Genomic DNA, 16,566 nt, shown 5'->3' with positions numbered 1-16,566 from the left:
GATTTTGGAGATTTTTCCCATTGACTTGGACTTTATACACGTATCCACAGTTATCCTCATAAAATGCATTTGAGGTAGGTAGGGACAAGGAGGTATCACTTTCTTCTCTTAACAGATGCAGAAACAGCAGCCGGGGAGATGAGAGAGATCCATGTGGGCAGTGTTACCTCAGTCAGAACCAGGTGCTTCCCAGGAAGCATCACACCTCACTGAAATGTAGCTTTAGTGTTTAAAGAGAAGGTACATTTTTTGTTACAACGTGGCTCCTCAATGCAAGCCAACCACTTCATCTGGCGTTCAGTTGCGTCAACAGCAATTGTTTCCAACACTGGGGGAGAAATTGGTAATGCTGGACTTACTAAGAGGTGGTGTGGTGTGTCAGGTTGCAGGACTGCGCCTTCCTCAGGCACTTTCTTCCTCACACATTTTTCAGATAATTTTGATGATACTTAACTTTTGCCATTCTTGTAACAATACTTATGACTTCACCGTATTTTACAATGAAGGTGGGGCTTATGGTGGTTTGAAAGAGTTGTCCAGAGGCCACAAGCTCCTTCATGACACAGCCAGAGCAAGAATCAGAATATTGTCTCCATGAATCTTGGCCAGGGCTCTTTCAAAACGTTGTGCCTCTTCCTTGACAAGAGTCCCAGATAATGGTCCTACATGCATGCATTTGTTGATTATACAATGGCTCTCAATGTCCTAAAATTCAGCTTAGTATTTATTATCAATTATTGCACCTACTTAATGCAAGCCACTGTGGAGGATATAAATATCACCACTCCGTAATTTCTACACAGCCCCTGCTTTATAACAGAGCCACCCCAAATTGCCAAAGAATTCCAGAGTTTCAGATCTAAAGGGTGTTAGAGTTTAGTGCACACATTTTTGGATACTTCAAATTGGTAGTTTGCTGACTGATGAGAGGGGCACTGCATTTACCTTGGTCAGATATATCATAGAGAAAGAGCTGATTATATGTCTCAATCCCTCCTCTTTGTTCAAGGGGGAGCATCCATTTCCCTTATTCTCAAGAATGTACCGCTTTATTTTTGTCCCTACGTAAGTCTGCCTGTAACTTGACACCACAGCTGAAGTTTCTTATACTAATATAATCCTAAACACAGGGCTGGTAGAAGGAACTGGGTTTCTTATTAGGTGAGGGACACCCTAGCGTAAACACAAAGGAGCTTACAGGGGGGTAAAGGCAAATGAGTGGACACACAGTTAGTTACTGAGACTCAGAACAAAGTCCTGAGCTTGCCTGCAGGCTCTGGCTCTGGCCTACCTCTCCCACCTCCTCTAGCCCCACACCTCTCCTCACCCCTCTCCAGACCAGCTTCCTTCCAGAGCCTCACCAGTATCCTGCTCTCCCGCTGCACCACAGTTATGCTGGGTTATGCCTTCTGCCTGAAATGCCTTCTTCTTTCTTCTCCTCCTGGTTAATTTCTACTCAGCCTTCAGATTTCAAGTCGTCACTTCCCCAAGGCAGCCTCATAACTCTTAGAACACCACATATGTTCAGGGTCAGGTATAGCATATCTCACCACTGCCTTATCATTTAGAAGGGAGCTGTTCATCAAAGTGAATGCCCAGTTTGGCCCAATAGCTTCAGCAAGTCCCACTTTAAGTTCTCACCAAAGAGATCTTGTCAAAATCACTGGAACTAACTACACATCCAACAATCCACTTATCCATCCATCCATCCAGCCAGCCAGCCAACCATTCACCAGTATTCACTGGGGGCCCTTTATGAGTCAGTCACTGTAGTAGGTACAAGGGATATAGGCTGCCTCCTAACCAGATATATTTGGGGTAGCTGGTGAAGTTTTCTGAACCATTAAGGCCAATCCCAGTCACTGTTGGCCTTTCTGGAATGGGATCTACATTACCCGGACTGGCCCTAGGACTTTTGCAGTCTTACAGGACTACAGTATCTAAATGGAATCCCTGACTCAGTCATTCTCCGTCCCATGATATGTGGCTGAACCACACTGGCACCATCTTGTCAGCTCCATCTTAGGCCCACAGTCCTACCCCATCTCTTTTTCTGAGTGACTGAGCTTTAGCCTAGCTCACAAGGAATGCACCAAACCAGAGGAGTTCCCTATCAACTTTTACCCTTACCTTCAACTGATATGAAAACTTGAAGAGTGCTTTTTGCTGACGCAGATGGTTAATGGTCATGAGACACCTGCCCCTGCCCGGGGGGAAGGAAAAGCCCCCAGTTCCAGTTGGTGTGGACGTGCTTCTCACTTGGTAGTCAGATTCTATTTTTATCCTTAGCCCCTTTATATCCCCCTGTACCCCTTGGCAGTGCGGAGTGCAGCTGCGAGTGCCTCTGAATCATCTCTCTGCCTGATCCTGCCTGCCTGAATGTAAGTTACCCACAATAAACTTCATAATTGCACTTCATGGAGTTGCCTGCTTCGTTTTTCAGTCACAGAGTTCCATCTTAGTTCAGATGATATTATTCAATATCTCCGCTTCCCAACATGTGACATTATTTTCTTCACAGCATTGATTACTATCTGAAATTATTCATTTACTTGTTTATTGTCTGTTCCCTACCGCTGCCTCGTGGGAGTGCCTGTCCATCTTATTCATTGAATACTGCCAAAATTCTGACTGATGAAAATTTGTTCAGTGAATCAGTGAATTGGTTCTAGAGAGAAAGTCCTTCTCCTGAGCTCTGATTTGGAGCAAGGCTAATGGATAGCCACTGATGACTGGGAGGTTACAGTGAAAAGACTTGGAGGAATCCCTGCAGTATGTTCAACAGAACATAGAGAGGAATCTTTGGGGTGCCCCACCTGGTCTAAATGTTCTTCTTCCTTAGATGAAGGCAGTTTGCAGCCAATGCTGGTCCTCCCAGGGATAACATAGGCTTCTGCAAAAGGGAAGCTGGGCTAACAGGCAACCCTACCTCTCCAGCTGGTAACAGAAACTCCTCTGAGATGACTATAGAAGTCATTCTAAAACTTTGGTGGGACTAATAATCACTTGGGGAATTTGGTGAAAATACAAAGGTCTAGGATGTATCCAACTTCACCAAGCAATGAAATTGAGCAGGACCCTGTGGGGCCCGTGTCCCCCATTTCTTGTTTGTAGAAAAAAGGCTTTCGTTTCCTAGGCCTTCCCTGAGTTCCAAAGAGCCAGACACAAGCAGTTACTAATTAGGGAAGTGAGGGAATGCAGAAACAAAGGAAAAGCAATTAAGCAAGATAAGTAATGATAATAGTTCAATGATAAGACAGAATCCTAGTTCCTCCTCAAGGAATATACATAACAATCTAATATATATCTTTGTGAGTTGTTCGGCAGAAACTAAGACCCCTGCCCTGGTAGAGGAGGGTGACTGCAAGCACACAGACCCCAGACTGGTTGGAACCAGAAGGTTGATGATTAAGACTCTTAAAACACCACCCTGTTACCTCACTACCAACCAATCAGAAGACAGTCATGTACCCTGCAGCCCTCACCCCAAATGTTGCCTTTAAAAACCATTCCCTGAAGGCCATCAGGGAGTTTGGGTCTTTTGAACATGAGCTGCCTGTTCTCCTTGCTTGGTGCCTGCAATAAATACTTTACCACAACCCAGTGTCAGTAAATTGGCTTTGCTGCATGGTGGGTGAGTGGACCAAAGTTTGGTTCAGTAACAGCATCTGTGTCCTCTATTAGCTCTCTAGCTAATTCCAATACACACCAAAGTTTGATAGCTACTGCTCTGTATGGCTGCATATCCCAAAATTTATTCCATGGAACACTAGTTCTCAGAGTGTTAATGGTTAATTAAATAAATTATCAGATTAAATGTTTCCCTACTGCAGATGGCTCAGAATCATTAAAATGCAAACGTGCATCGTGAATCTCTCAGAGGGGGAAAAGTGTACTATGCTTCCTAAACTTATTTGGCCATGGAACTATTTCCTCTCAGGAACATGTATTAACATCTTCTGCAACTACTGTAGTTAGTGTTCAGAATATACTTTGGTAAACATTTCAAAATTGCAATCACTGACTGCTGGCCTCCCCGCTGCCACCCCCAGCCACCTTCTTGGGAGAACTTCAGATCTATCTTAAGGCAGTGCACATTTAACAGCCAGAGTAGCCAATTTTAGATGATTTGGGGGTCACCTAAAACCTTGCTTTTCAAAGTAGTCTGTGAAGCAATCTCCTGCATCACTTGGGAGTTTGTTGGAAATGCAGAATCCCAGATCCCCTCCCCCCACACCAGAGCTACTGAGTTGGAATCTGCATTTTAATAGGATCTCTGGGGGATTCATTTGAACCAATATAGAGAAGTGGTTCTTAATGAGGGCAAGGGTGGGGAGGAGGCAGACAAATACATGGGGAGCCATTCAATATGCAATTACTGGCCCTTTCCTCATCATCCCCTATCAGAATTTCTGATTCACTCTTGGAAAAGGAGAGAAGGGGGAAAAGTCCCCCTTGGTACTGATATACTGTCTTGGATCTTCCTTTCGTTGGCTCCGTTTTTCCAAGCCTGGGCTCCTGACTGAGAGAGTCGGGGACAGCAGTCCTCACAGATTCAGGAAACCCAGCAAGAAGCAAACCCTTCCTGAAATTTAAAGTGTTTAGAAAACAATAAACTATATAAATGAACTTATTTGTATATAATAGAGAGAGAAAAAACTTGGTTGTGACTCAAATTAATTAGTGTAAAAACTGCGTGGGATTTCATTATTGTTCTTAGGCTTCTTAGCACAAGTGAACTAAAAGTAAAACTCAAAGTTAGTCTGTCTCTTTATTCTTGAGAGCTTTCACCTCTATCTCTGAAATACTTTGTCAACTGTACCACTCTGTGGATCATCCAAGTAATCCAGCTTCTTTTTTTCTGTTTCTATGGCCTTTCTCCAATTTCTGGCCTTTTGCTGTAAACCTAGATTCTCTCCTTTGCCTTGCCTTTTGATTTTCAGCCAGTATTATCATGATGTGCCTCAGTGTGGTTTTCTTTGTATCTATTTTGCTGATGGTTGCTTCTTGAATCTGTAGCAGAGTTTCATAAATTTGTGTGTTGCTATCATTCTTCATTTGGAAAATTCTTGGCCATTATATCTTCAAATATTCCTTTTGCATCATCCTCTCCTGTCCTTCTGGGGCTCATGTGTATTACACATTTTCAGTGTGTCCTACATATCTTTTGTGCTTTATCCTATGTTTTCCATTCCTATTTTCTTTGTGCTTCAATTTAGGCATTTTCTATTGATCATTTTTGCTGTTCATTAATCCTGTCTTCTGTTTCTTTTTTTTTTCCCATATTTATTTATTTGACTGTGTCGGATCTTAGTTGAGGCACACGGGATCTTTTAGTTTTGGCATATGAACTCTTAGTTACGGCATGGGGGATCTAGTTCCCTGACCAGGGGTCGAACCTGGGCCCCTGCATTGGGAGTGCAGAGTCTTCGCCACTGGACCACCAGGGAAGTCCCCTGTCTTCTGTTCCTAAGCTCTATTAAACCCATAATATCATATATTATATTTTTAAATTCTAAAATCTCCATTTGATTCTATTTAGAGATTATAATTCTCTGAAAAATTCTCCATTTTAAAATTGATTTTCTCAATTTTCTTGAACATATTAGACATAGACATTTTAAAGTTCTGTTTTCTTGAACATATTAATCATAGTTAAAGTCCTTATCTGCTAACTCCAATGTGTATGTCACCTGTGGTTCTATTCCTATTGAATGTTTTTTCTTGTGGTTTTTAGTAATATGGTCCTGAATCACAGTATGTCTAGAATTTTTTTTATTGAATGCTGGTCATTGTGTGTAAAAATTATATCGTTCCAAATGACTTTTTATTTCTTCATGGTAGGTTTATCCTTTCCTCTGCTAGGCAGATGAAATTGAAATTGATCATCTTAAACCAATCAGGGAATGAACTGCGGTTGAGGCTGACTTTTAGTTTTGGTAAGGTTCAGTCTGCCTCTGACTTGTTTGTGTTACTAAGATGTTGTCCTTCAGGATTTTCTCAACTATCAGTAAATGTCTGGTGTGTTCACTGGTCTCCCTTCTCCTGGCAGGTCTAGTTTGTGTCTCTTTAGCATTATGAAACAGCAGAAAATTTCTTTCTGATTTTCAGAAGTTCTTGACATAGCCTGCAAGTCCTGAAGTCTACTCTTTGTTTCCCCAGTACCATAAGTCTATGAAAAACATGTTAGTGTTTCAGAAGTTTTCTGCTTAGCTTTTTAATCACCTGCCCTCACAACTTCAGAAATTTGCAAATGTCAGGTGTATTGAGGGTTTTGTGTTTGAGGTCCCTTAAGCCTTTAATTATACCTCTATAGCCCCACAAGACCATTCAAATCTCTGCTGGTTTTTCTTCCTCACAGCAGTCTGGAAAAATCTCAGATTGACAATCTCTTATAATTTGCATATGCCCCAAGGGAAAAAGTGACTGCAGATGCCAGAGAGCTGAAGTTCTCTCCTCTTGAGAAATTGAGCCATTTAAAAAAAAATTAAATTTATTTATTTTATTTTTGGCTGTGTTGGGTCTTCACTGCCGCGCGCTGGCTTTCTCTAGTTGTGGCGAGCGGGGGCTATGCTTCGTTGCGGCGTGCGGGCTTCTCATTGCGGTGGCTTCTCTTGTTGTGGAGCACGGGCTCTAGGCACGCAGGCTTCAGTAGTTGTGGCACGGACTCAGTAGTTGTGGCTCACAGGCTCTAGAGAGCAGGCTCAGTAGCTGTGGTGCACGGGCTTAGTTGCCCTGTGGCATCTTCCCAGACCAGGGCTCAAACCCGTGTCCCCTGCATTGGCAGGCAGATTCTTAACCACTGTGCCACCAGGGAAGCCCGAGAAATTTAGCCATTCTTGTCGTCTTTGATTCAGCAGTTGTCTGATGTCTTTAAACAGGTGACCTTATCTTATCCAGTGTTTCTAGTTGTTCTTGAAGGAAGCATTTGTCAACCTCAAATTATACCATTCTACCCAGAACTGAATATTCTTTTTTCTTACACATTAATTAATTAATTAATTAATTAATTTTGGGCTATGTTGGGTCTTCGTTGCTGTGCAAGGGCTTTCTCTAGTTGCAGCAAGCGAGGGCTACTCTTCGTTGCGGTGTGCGGGCTTCTCATTGCGGTGGCTTCTCTTGTTGTGGAGCACGGGCTCTAGAGCGCAGGCTCAGTAGTTGTGGCTTCTGGGCTCTAGAGCGCAGGCTCAGTAGTTGTGGTACATGGGCTTAGATGCTCCGTGGCATGTGGGATCTTCCCGGACCAGGGATTGAACCCATGTCCCCTACATTGTCAGGTGGATTCTTAACTGCTGTGCCACCAGGAAAGTCCCTCAGAACTGAATATTCTTATCTTGCCTTTTGGATTGACACTTTGATCACATAATTTCTCTGGCTTTTCATTTTGGTTTCACTCTGGATGCTATTTCTTGGATCACCCTCAGCTCTGAGCCATGCTTATCTCGCAATCCCTCCCCCAGCGGAGGTTCCCAACACAGATCAAGTGTTTTAGGCTACCACCTGATCAGATGGAAGATTACCAGGAAAACATTATTATGAAATTAAAACAGTATAAGCTGAACACAGAGTGAGCCAAATGTAAGAAATCACTTTTGGTGGAAGAATGATTTTTATATCCATAAGTAATGTTCACCTAACAAAAGAAAAGGAAGTATTTCCTCTAGATATTCATTATTTAAAGAATGCTTTTCATCTGAAATATTACCATGTTTTCCTAATACTGAATCCAAAAAGCAAACGTCTGATATCTTGAAAATAGAGCCTATTACTTCCAATCCCTTGATGACAGAAAATAGGAAAAATAATGGATTAAAGATTTTTGAGAGGCCTCGGATCCTGAAATATTAGATGGCAACTTACAGCTCAAAATAAACTTTTCCTATTCACATTGAAATCTTATAAGAGAGAGAAGGGGAGAGAGAGAAAAGGAAGTTGAACAGACATGTGCAGTAATCACACAGTATGAGGTTATTACTGGTCTGATGTGCTTCTTCAAACCAGTTATATGAACCCTTGAAGGCAAGGTCCCTCTGTAGCTCAGTAATCCAGAGAATTTCAGATGATCTGAGATCTAATAGACCTATTTTATTAGCAGAATAGTTATTAGAAATAATACTAAAATGTGTATTTCTTTTTTATTTTTTTTTCTGGCTGAGTTGGGTCTTCATTGCTGCACGCAGGCTTTCTCTAGTTGCGGCCAGAGGGGGCTACTCTTCGTTGTGGTGCGCAGGCTTCTCATTGTGGTAGCTTCTCTTGTTGCGGAGCACGGGCTCTAGGCGCGGGCTTCAGTAGTTGTGGCTCAGTGGGCTCTAGAGTGCAGCCTCAGTAGTTGTGGCTCACAGGCTCTAGAGCACAGGCTCAGTAGTTGTGGCGCACAGGCTTAGTTGCTCCATGGCATGAGGGATCTTCCTGGACCAGGGCTTGAACCCGTGTCCCCTGCATTGGCAGGCAGATTCTTAACCACTGTGCCACCAGGGAAGCCCTAAAATATGTATTTCTACTCAAGAGAATCAACCTCAATAAATGTACTTACTTTGTTTACCAAATGACCACTTAAATTGTTCCTCAAAATTTCCAACATTGGGGGGCTTCCCTGGTGGCGCAGTGGTTGAGAGTCCGCCTGCCGATGCAGGGGGCGCGGGTTCGTGCCCCGGTCCGGGAAGATCCCACATGCCGTGGAGCGGCTGCTGCCGTGAGCCATGGCCGCTGAGCCTGCGCATCCGGAGCCTGTGCTCCGCAGCGGGAGAGGCCGCGGCGGTGAGAGGCCCGCGTACCGCAAAAAAAAAAAAAAAATTTCCAACGTTGGTCATCAACTCCTTGAATCTACTTGAGGTAAACATACTATTCTTTCTCCTCATTTTGCGTCATTATAACGTTTATTCATACATCAGCCTAATGCTGATTATTACTGTGCATCCTGTCTGAAGAGCTTGGAGTAGATTGTTTTAGTACTTTGTGCCATAGCAGTCATTTAAAAATTACTAGTAATGATTCCAGTGGATAAAACATTCATTAGTCTTTCATAAACAGAAACTGCTCTAAACATGAACAAAATGTCCATCTCATTTCTTTGCTAATGCCATGTTTCATTCAAGTAAAGATATTTCCTGCAGCCTTTACCTTAAAGGGTTGGCATAGAAAGTGAGAGAAAATTAAAATCATCTCATGTCAATCAAAACCTTGGGACGTTTGCTAATATTCTTCAGAGCTACTGCAGGGGAGGAAAATAATTTTCCCTCTACCCTTCTAGGTTCTTGGCTGAGACTCCCCTGTAATAAAAGACAGATTAACGAGAGAAAAACAATTTTAAATACATATACAGCTACGTATAGATATGAGAGCCTCACAAAGATATGCGACTCAAAGAAGTGACCAAAGCACACAAAGAAACAATAAATTTGTGGAGAACTGACAAGACAATGGGTTTTGGGCTAGAGGTAGTAAAATGATGAAGAAGTAACAAGGTTTGTTTAATACAGCCTTGTTGGCCGTAAATTCCCTGACTCTGGTGACAATGATGCCCCTTACCCTCCTGGTACAGGGAGTGAATTTTTTTTCCTTTTTTTTTTTTTTTTTTTTGCGGTACGCAGGCCTCTCACTGTTGTGGCCTCTCCCACTGTGGAGCACAGGCTCCGGACCCGCAGGCTCAGCGGCCATGGCTCATGGGCCCAGCCGCTCCGCGGCATGTGGGATCTTCCCGGACTGGGGCACGAACCCGCGTCCCCTGCATCGGCAGGTGGACTCTCAACCACTGCGCCACCAGGGAAGCCCAGGGAGTGTAACTTTGATGTGGAAGATTTATCTTTAAGGGGGGCAAAAGGGTAGGAGAATCCTTTTTGCACCAGCTGTTTCTCAAGTACTTTTACTCAAAATAATCAATATATCAAAGTGGCATATAGATTGGGGTGACATATTCTGAACCCCTACACTATTTACCTAACTTAAGCTAGATGTGCTTCATCATCCACAATTCAGACATTGTTGTGGCATTTTTACCTTAAAGATGGACAGGACTTTAGAGATCTTTAGTCTCCTTCCTATTTTATACTTGGGGAAACTGAGATATGGATTGATATCATGACTTTCTGAGAATCACCTAGAGAGTAGCAGAGAAAGAAGGACAATCTGAGTCTCTTAATTTTCTTAAACTTGAAGCTCCTTGAGAGCAAGTAAAAAATTTACTTTTCTTCAGAAACTTACTTTTCTCTTACACTGCATCTCTCTATAAAAAAATACCTAAATCAGATTCACGATTTATATTGTGTGTTGTATGCTACCTTTGTGCAAACAGAAAAAGGAAATAATAGGAAATATATATTTGTAAAAGGAAACAATGGAAAGATAAACTAAAAACTAAAAAATTAGTTCCCTTTCTTAGGGGAAGGAGAGAACAGGAAGGAGGAGAGAGGGATACAATGAAGACTTCTCTGAATTACTTTGTTTTATGATTTTGATTTTGGAATCATGTAAATGTTTTGCATAATAAAAAACCAATTTAAACATGTAAAACTGAAAGTAATGACAAAAATTCACAAACAACTAAAGGAATGAAAAGTAGAAACCAACATAATTACAGTTAGGAATGATTTTTAGTGGTCTACTTTCCAGTGGTGATATTCAAACATAACGATGAAAGACTCAACGCTGATGAATATTTCTAATGAAAGGAAAGCCAGCAGCAAATGTATGTATTCTGCTTTGATGCAGTCTATTTATCCTCAAAAATTGTGTAATATATGTTTCATGGCCAATCTCAGACTGTGTCATTCTTAAAGATAGTATGTACTAGTTCTGATTTGGGCTGTATAGGCAGATTAAATTCAGATCCACTATCTACTACTCATGTCACCTTGGGCAAATTAGTTAATTTCTCTATGCTTTCATTTGCATATATATAAAGTGCAAATAGTGATGGTTCCTACCTTAAGGACTTGCTGTGAAGATTAATGTAGATAATCCACGTAAAGAATTTAGCACAGTCTCAGGTATATAGTGAGAGCTCAATAAATTTTAGCAATTATTTAAAGAAACACTGCTTCAACAAGTAAAAATAACTAAAAAATAAATAGATTTTATATTAAAAATGTTAACTACATACAAAAGAGTATATATAATATATGGGAATAATTTTTTTTAAATAATAAAATGAACACTCAGGTACTCCTACCCAGCTCAAGATACAGAACATTTATAAGGAATTTTCAAGTCCTTGCAAATAATACTTTCTTTAGTTTTGTTTTAGAAATTTTTAAAAAATGAGGTTTTACTGTATCTTTTGTGATTAATCTTTTCTCAACATTTCTTTATTTAGGATTCATACTTGCTGCATTTACTCAGTTTCATGGTTGTAAGATGCTCTATTACATGAATGCACCACAACTATTTTAAAAATCCACTCTACTATTGATGAGCATTTGGACTGATTTCAGTTTTTTGCTATTACTAGTGTCAAATGACAAAAATAATACAATTTAGTAATGAGTGTGATGACTTAACTTCCAGAGACAAAGTATATGTGGTTACTGTAATCAGAATGGTTTTACCCACAGACACCTTTGGTAGCACCTTATTGATGTCCCTTGGACTGAAATAGATGGGCAGCCGTTTTGTTTGGTACCAGAGATCTAAGTCATTGACAACCATGTTCTCATCCCAATTTCCAACCTGAGCCAGCTCACAGGGCCCTGTGAATGGAAGGGAATCTAGTCAACCTGATCGAGGATCCTGCAACACTGGCACAATTATGTACTGTAAATCTGTTATTAGCCTTTCCCACAGGAATCTGTGGCTGTTTACCGGAGTTAATCCACAGTAGGCAAAGTAAAATACCCAGATTCTTCAGGACTGACTTCTCTGAATAAGTCTCTTTTACTTCTCAGAGCTCTGAGCTGATACACAACCCCAAGGACCCAAAAGGCCCTTGACTTTTATCAGTAAAAGTAGGGACTTTGGAGTTGAGGTGAAAAATGGAATTTTAACCTAAATCCACATGGCAGTTGGCCTAGGAGGTCTGCAAAGCCATACTGTGCTAATCTTTGAAAGTATGATTGAAATAGATTTAATCAGCTACTGGAAACATCCCCACGTTGGCATCCTCTCCTTTGCAGTAAAGCTTTTGTGATAGGAGAGGCCCAGTAGAAGTCCATAGATTTGCTTCCCCCAAATAGTATACAATAATTAACACTACATCCCTGAGGTAATTGCAAAGATCACTGCCACTATCAAATCTCGAAAGCTGCAGGGCCATTGATTCATTTCACATCAACATTAACTCATCTGTTTGGTCCATGCAGAATACAGATGAATGTGGAATAATGACAGTGGATTATTGCAATTACTACTGCAGATGTTACAGGTGTGGACTCCTTGCGGGAACAATAGCTGGTATTAGCTATTAGCTATTGATCTGGATAATGATTTCCCCCCTCTATTCTGAATAGCAAAAGAACACCAGAAGCAGTTTGCTTTCATCTGTCAGGGGTAGCACTATACTTCCATCATCTTCATTTGGAGCTATGTCAACATTCTGGGTTTTTGCAATAAACTAGTCCACAGAAACCAAAGGTGCCTCACCATTCTATAGTACAGTGTGTTAGTCCATTACATGGATGACTTATGCTGATTGGACCAGGTAAGTAGGAAGTAACAGGTACTTTAGGTGCCTTGGTAAAATACTTGCAAGCTGGAGGTGGGAGAAACACCCCATGAAAATTCAAGGTATGCCATCTTGGTGAAACTTCTAGTTGAGTGGCTTGGGAAACGTGGTTATCTCCTAAAAAAAGGAAGACAAATTGCTATACCTTATACTCTTATCACTAGGAAGCCTTGATGGGTTTCTTTGGATTTTAAAGGCAGCATACACCACATTTGAATGTGCTGTTCTGACCCAGTACAGGTGATGACCTGTAAGTTTGCCTGCTTTGAATGCGCTTAGAATAAAAGAAGCTCTGCAGCTGGTCTAGACTGCTGTGCAAGCTGTTGTGCGCTTCGAGTGTTATGACCCAGCAGAGCCAGCAGCTGGAGATGCTGTAGGGAGCTTTGAGATATGCTCTAGGACAATCAGAGTGCCTATCCTTAGGATTTGAGAGCCAAGCCATGCCCTCTTCTGAATATAATCATTCTGCATTTATGAAATAATTCTTAGCTTTCTACTGGGACCTAGAAGAGGCTGAATGCTGAAACAAATCACCATATGAACATGCAACTTAAGTAGTCCAGCATGACTTAGGTACTACCTCATCCATCGAACCATAAAACCGGATGTTCGTAGAGCACTCCATGATCACAGGGAAGAGAAAGACCATCTGAGACTGATGGTCAGCAGATGTTGAAGACTAAACTAAGTTGTGTGAGCAGCAGGCTCAAGCTCCCAGGGCACCTGTTCCTGTCATCGTCATCTCTGGCTCAACTCATACCTCTGGTCTTTTAAAGAGTTCCCTATGACTAACTGAAGAAGGAGTTCCCTATGACTAGTTATCTGGGCCTTGCTCATGGATGGTCTCACACAACATGTTAGCTCGGAAGAGACTTATTACAATGTTAAATGAACTTGTGAGAACTAACATATATAGTAGATGTTCCATAAATGTTAGTCTAGCTCAGCAATTTCCAAACTATATTCTGTAGGATGTCACTAAATAAGATACTCAAAAAGAATTTCTGGTCTAATAATTTTGAAGATTTTTGAATAGAAACTTAAAAAAAAAAAACTGCAGGAATTCTCAAGGAGATAAGATACCAAGATACATTTTGAATTTCAGCATTTCCTAAACTTATTTGACCTTAAGAACCCTTCTTTGCAGAGCATTTCACAGGAATAGTGCTTTACAAAATCTACCGTGGAGATTGTGATTTTTAATAATTTAGACTTTGACAGAATGTTAGTTTTGCTAGCCAGGAATGAAAGTGTTAAATTTTTATACTAACTGACTAGAATGTAAGATATGCTCTTCCTGGTTATTCTAAAGGACTAGACTTCGTAGTTCAGAAAGAAATTTTAATAGAAAACCCTTGCCATGAGGGTAATGTAGGTGACATTACCTAAAAGGAGGTAAATCAAGTTTAGTGATGATTTTTCCATTTTGTAATAGGGATTAGGGTTATAAGGAGATCACAGCTCTGTGAATCCAATTAGGATATAATGAAATGCAGTCTTTGAGCTTCCAAACCAACTGATTTAGAAAGAGAAAAAATATGATAATAAGCATGATATTTGCACTATGATTACACATTAGGCTATTCAGATTATTAAAATCATTCTTACTGTCAAAACTGAATGTACCTAATTTTGCATTGAAGTTCAGGGAGTCGGCAGTATATTACACTTTCTTTTGAGACACTGGTGGAAGGCATTGTAAACAAGATAAGGACATGTTAGGATAAAGAAAAAAATGAGATCTATTTACAAATGACTTTTTGTTATTAATGAGCTTTCATAATAGACCATATCAACATTATTATGTGTAGAAAGAACAACAAAAAAAATGATCGATCAAGCCAAATTTCTGAGAACTCTATTAATTTGAGAAGCCCAGGAGTGAGTCTGCCTATATCCAAGTTTAATTTTGATCCCATCCTTACTATCAAATTCAACATTTAATGTTCTGTTTGTAAGGGAAACGAGATGAAGAGGTAGTAAAGTATAAGGGGGTAGGGTTTGTTTGTTTGTTTTGCAAGCACCATATCTAGCTCTATTGCACCTATTACATAATATTGTAGACCAGCTCCTCTCAACCTGGATTTTGGGAGAGAATTAAACTGTAATGCCCTCAGGAATCCACTGTGCACAATGAATTAACTTCCCTCCTATGCCTCAAGAGCATCAAGAACACAGCTAGCTATGTCCCATCCTTGGAATCACTGAGGAAATTGTCATTCAAATAATACTCTTTAGGGCTAATTCTCTAGTGGAACCTAGTTTGATAGGGGCTGCTCTGGACTACCGATTCTAAAATACCAGTCAATGAAAGCTTAAAAAATTCCTACATATTCTGATTCAGTTGATCAGGAATAGATTCAAGAGCAGGTTATAAATATTCCTGTAGGTATTTCTGATGTAACCAAGTCTAGGAACCACTGCTGCAGATATAAACATTGGTTACCAAGATGCCTTATGAAACAAGGGTTCTGTGGCCCAAAGTGCTCCTGTTCATAGTTAAAAAATAATTATCCCAAGTTTGTAAAACTTATTTTAACATGGAAAACTTTTTTGCTGGATACCTGTAGTCATCTTGTGGTACTAGAGTGCCACAGAAGCACTTTGGGAAGTGAGATGCTAGAGAATAGCTGGTGGCGTCTGTGAAGGTTGACTTTAGTAGAATCTTTTCCAACTAATTTCAACCCAACCTTCTTGCTATATTACATTTAGAAATCCATCCTTTTGGGTCTTGGAAGTTTCTCAATTTCAAGAGTCCTTTGTTTTTTAAACTTACCCTACCTCACTTATTACAAAATAAATTTCAGATGGATCAAAGTTCTAAATGTTTATTTTTTAATCCTTAAAATTAAATGAAGAAAAAAAAGAATAATTTAAAAAATTTTTGGAGTGGAGATGGCCTTCCTACATAAGACAAAAAACCTATAAGCAATAAAGAAAGGGTTGATAAATTTATTACATAAAATTTAATACTTCTGTGCAGCAATTGTGTCTAAATATGACACATGCTCATACATGTACATATGGCTATATACTCACCATATAAAAGAGGAAAATATTTGTAATATATATGCGAGGCAAGGGATAATTTCTTTAACAGGCAAAAAACTCTTAGAATTCAGTAAGAAAATGACAGGCAACCTAAGAGAAACTATACATATGAACAGACAGTTCAGAGTACTAACTACAAATTCTCAATTTATATTTTAAAAGAGGGAGCTAAATATGGTCCCGCCAAAGGTCTTTATGCTTACTGTTTCATCTGCCTAAATCACTCTTTCCCCAGATATCTATCCTTTACATTCACACCTTCACCTATGAAGCTTCTGCTTATATGTCACTTTCTTATGAGGCATCCCCTATTCAAAATTGCACCCCTGACTGCCAGCATTTCCTATTCCCCTTCCCCACTTTACTTTTCTTCTGGTACTTACAACTATTGGCTATACTATTTTTTTTCTTATTTATTTGGTTATTGTTCATTTCTCCCCATTAGAAGGCAACGTTCATAAGCTCAGGGAACTTTGTCTCTGGTGCTTACTGCTATATCCCTCACACCAGACTGGTACCTGGAACAAAGTAGGAATTAATTATTTGTTGAATTAATGAATGAATAAAGATATGCTCAAGTCTGTTACAATAAAAGAAGTGCAAGTCAAAACAACCAGGTTTTCATTTTGACTTTGTAATGGTAACCTGCCAAAATCAAAATATATGAATCCCTCCCTTGATGCTAAAGCCTATACTGGGGTTTTATTCTTGTAATTCAAGAACCAGAGTCTTCATCTTTGTCTCTAATCCTGATTATGTAGTTCACTTTCTTTATTAATGATGTCACTGATGTCTAGTTCTTGACCCCACCTTCTCTCTCTCAGTGTCTCCATGCATGCTTATCTGGATGACTCCAGCTG

General features: G+C 40.2%; 1 non-coding gene across 1 annotated transcript; it reads right to left on the bottom strand.

Annotated features, from left to right (window-relative positions):
- Positions 1–5,378: 5,378 nt before the first annotated feature.
- On the bottom strand, positions 5,379–5,450 carry TRNAG-CCC (transfer RNA glycine (anticodon CCC)). The gene has a single exon. It is a non-coding gene; the product is annotated as a tRNA-Gly (tRNA).
- Positions 5,451–16,566: the final 11,116 nt, after the last annotated feature.

This window comes from Neophocaena asiaeorientalis, unplaced genomic scaffold (genome assembly GCF_003031525.2).
Source record: "Neophocaena asiaeorientalis asiaeorientalis breed wild unplaced genomic scaffold, Neophocaena_asiaeorientalis_V1.1 scaffold183, whole genome shotgun sequence".
Taxonomy (NCBI): Eukaryota; Metazoa; Chordata; class Mammalia; order Artiodactyla; family Phocoenidae; genus Neophocaena; species Neophocaena asiaeorientalis.
The sequence above is the reverse complement of the archived record's forward strand: the minus strand, read 5'-3'. Positions and strand labels throughout refer to the sequence as shown.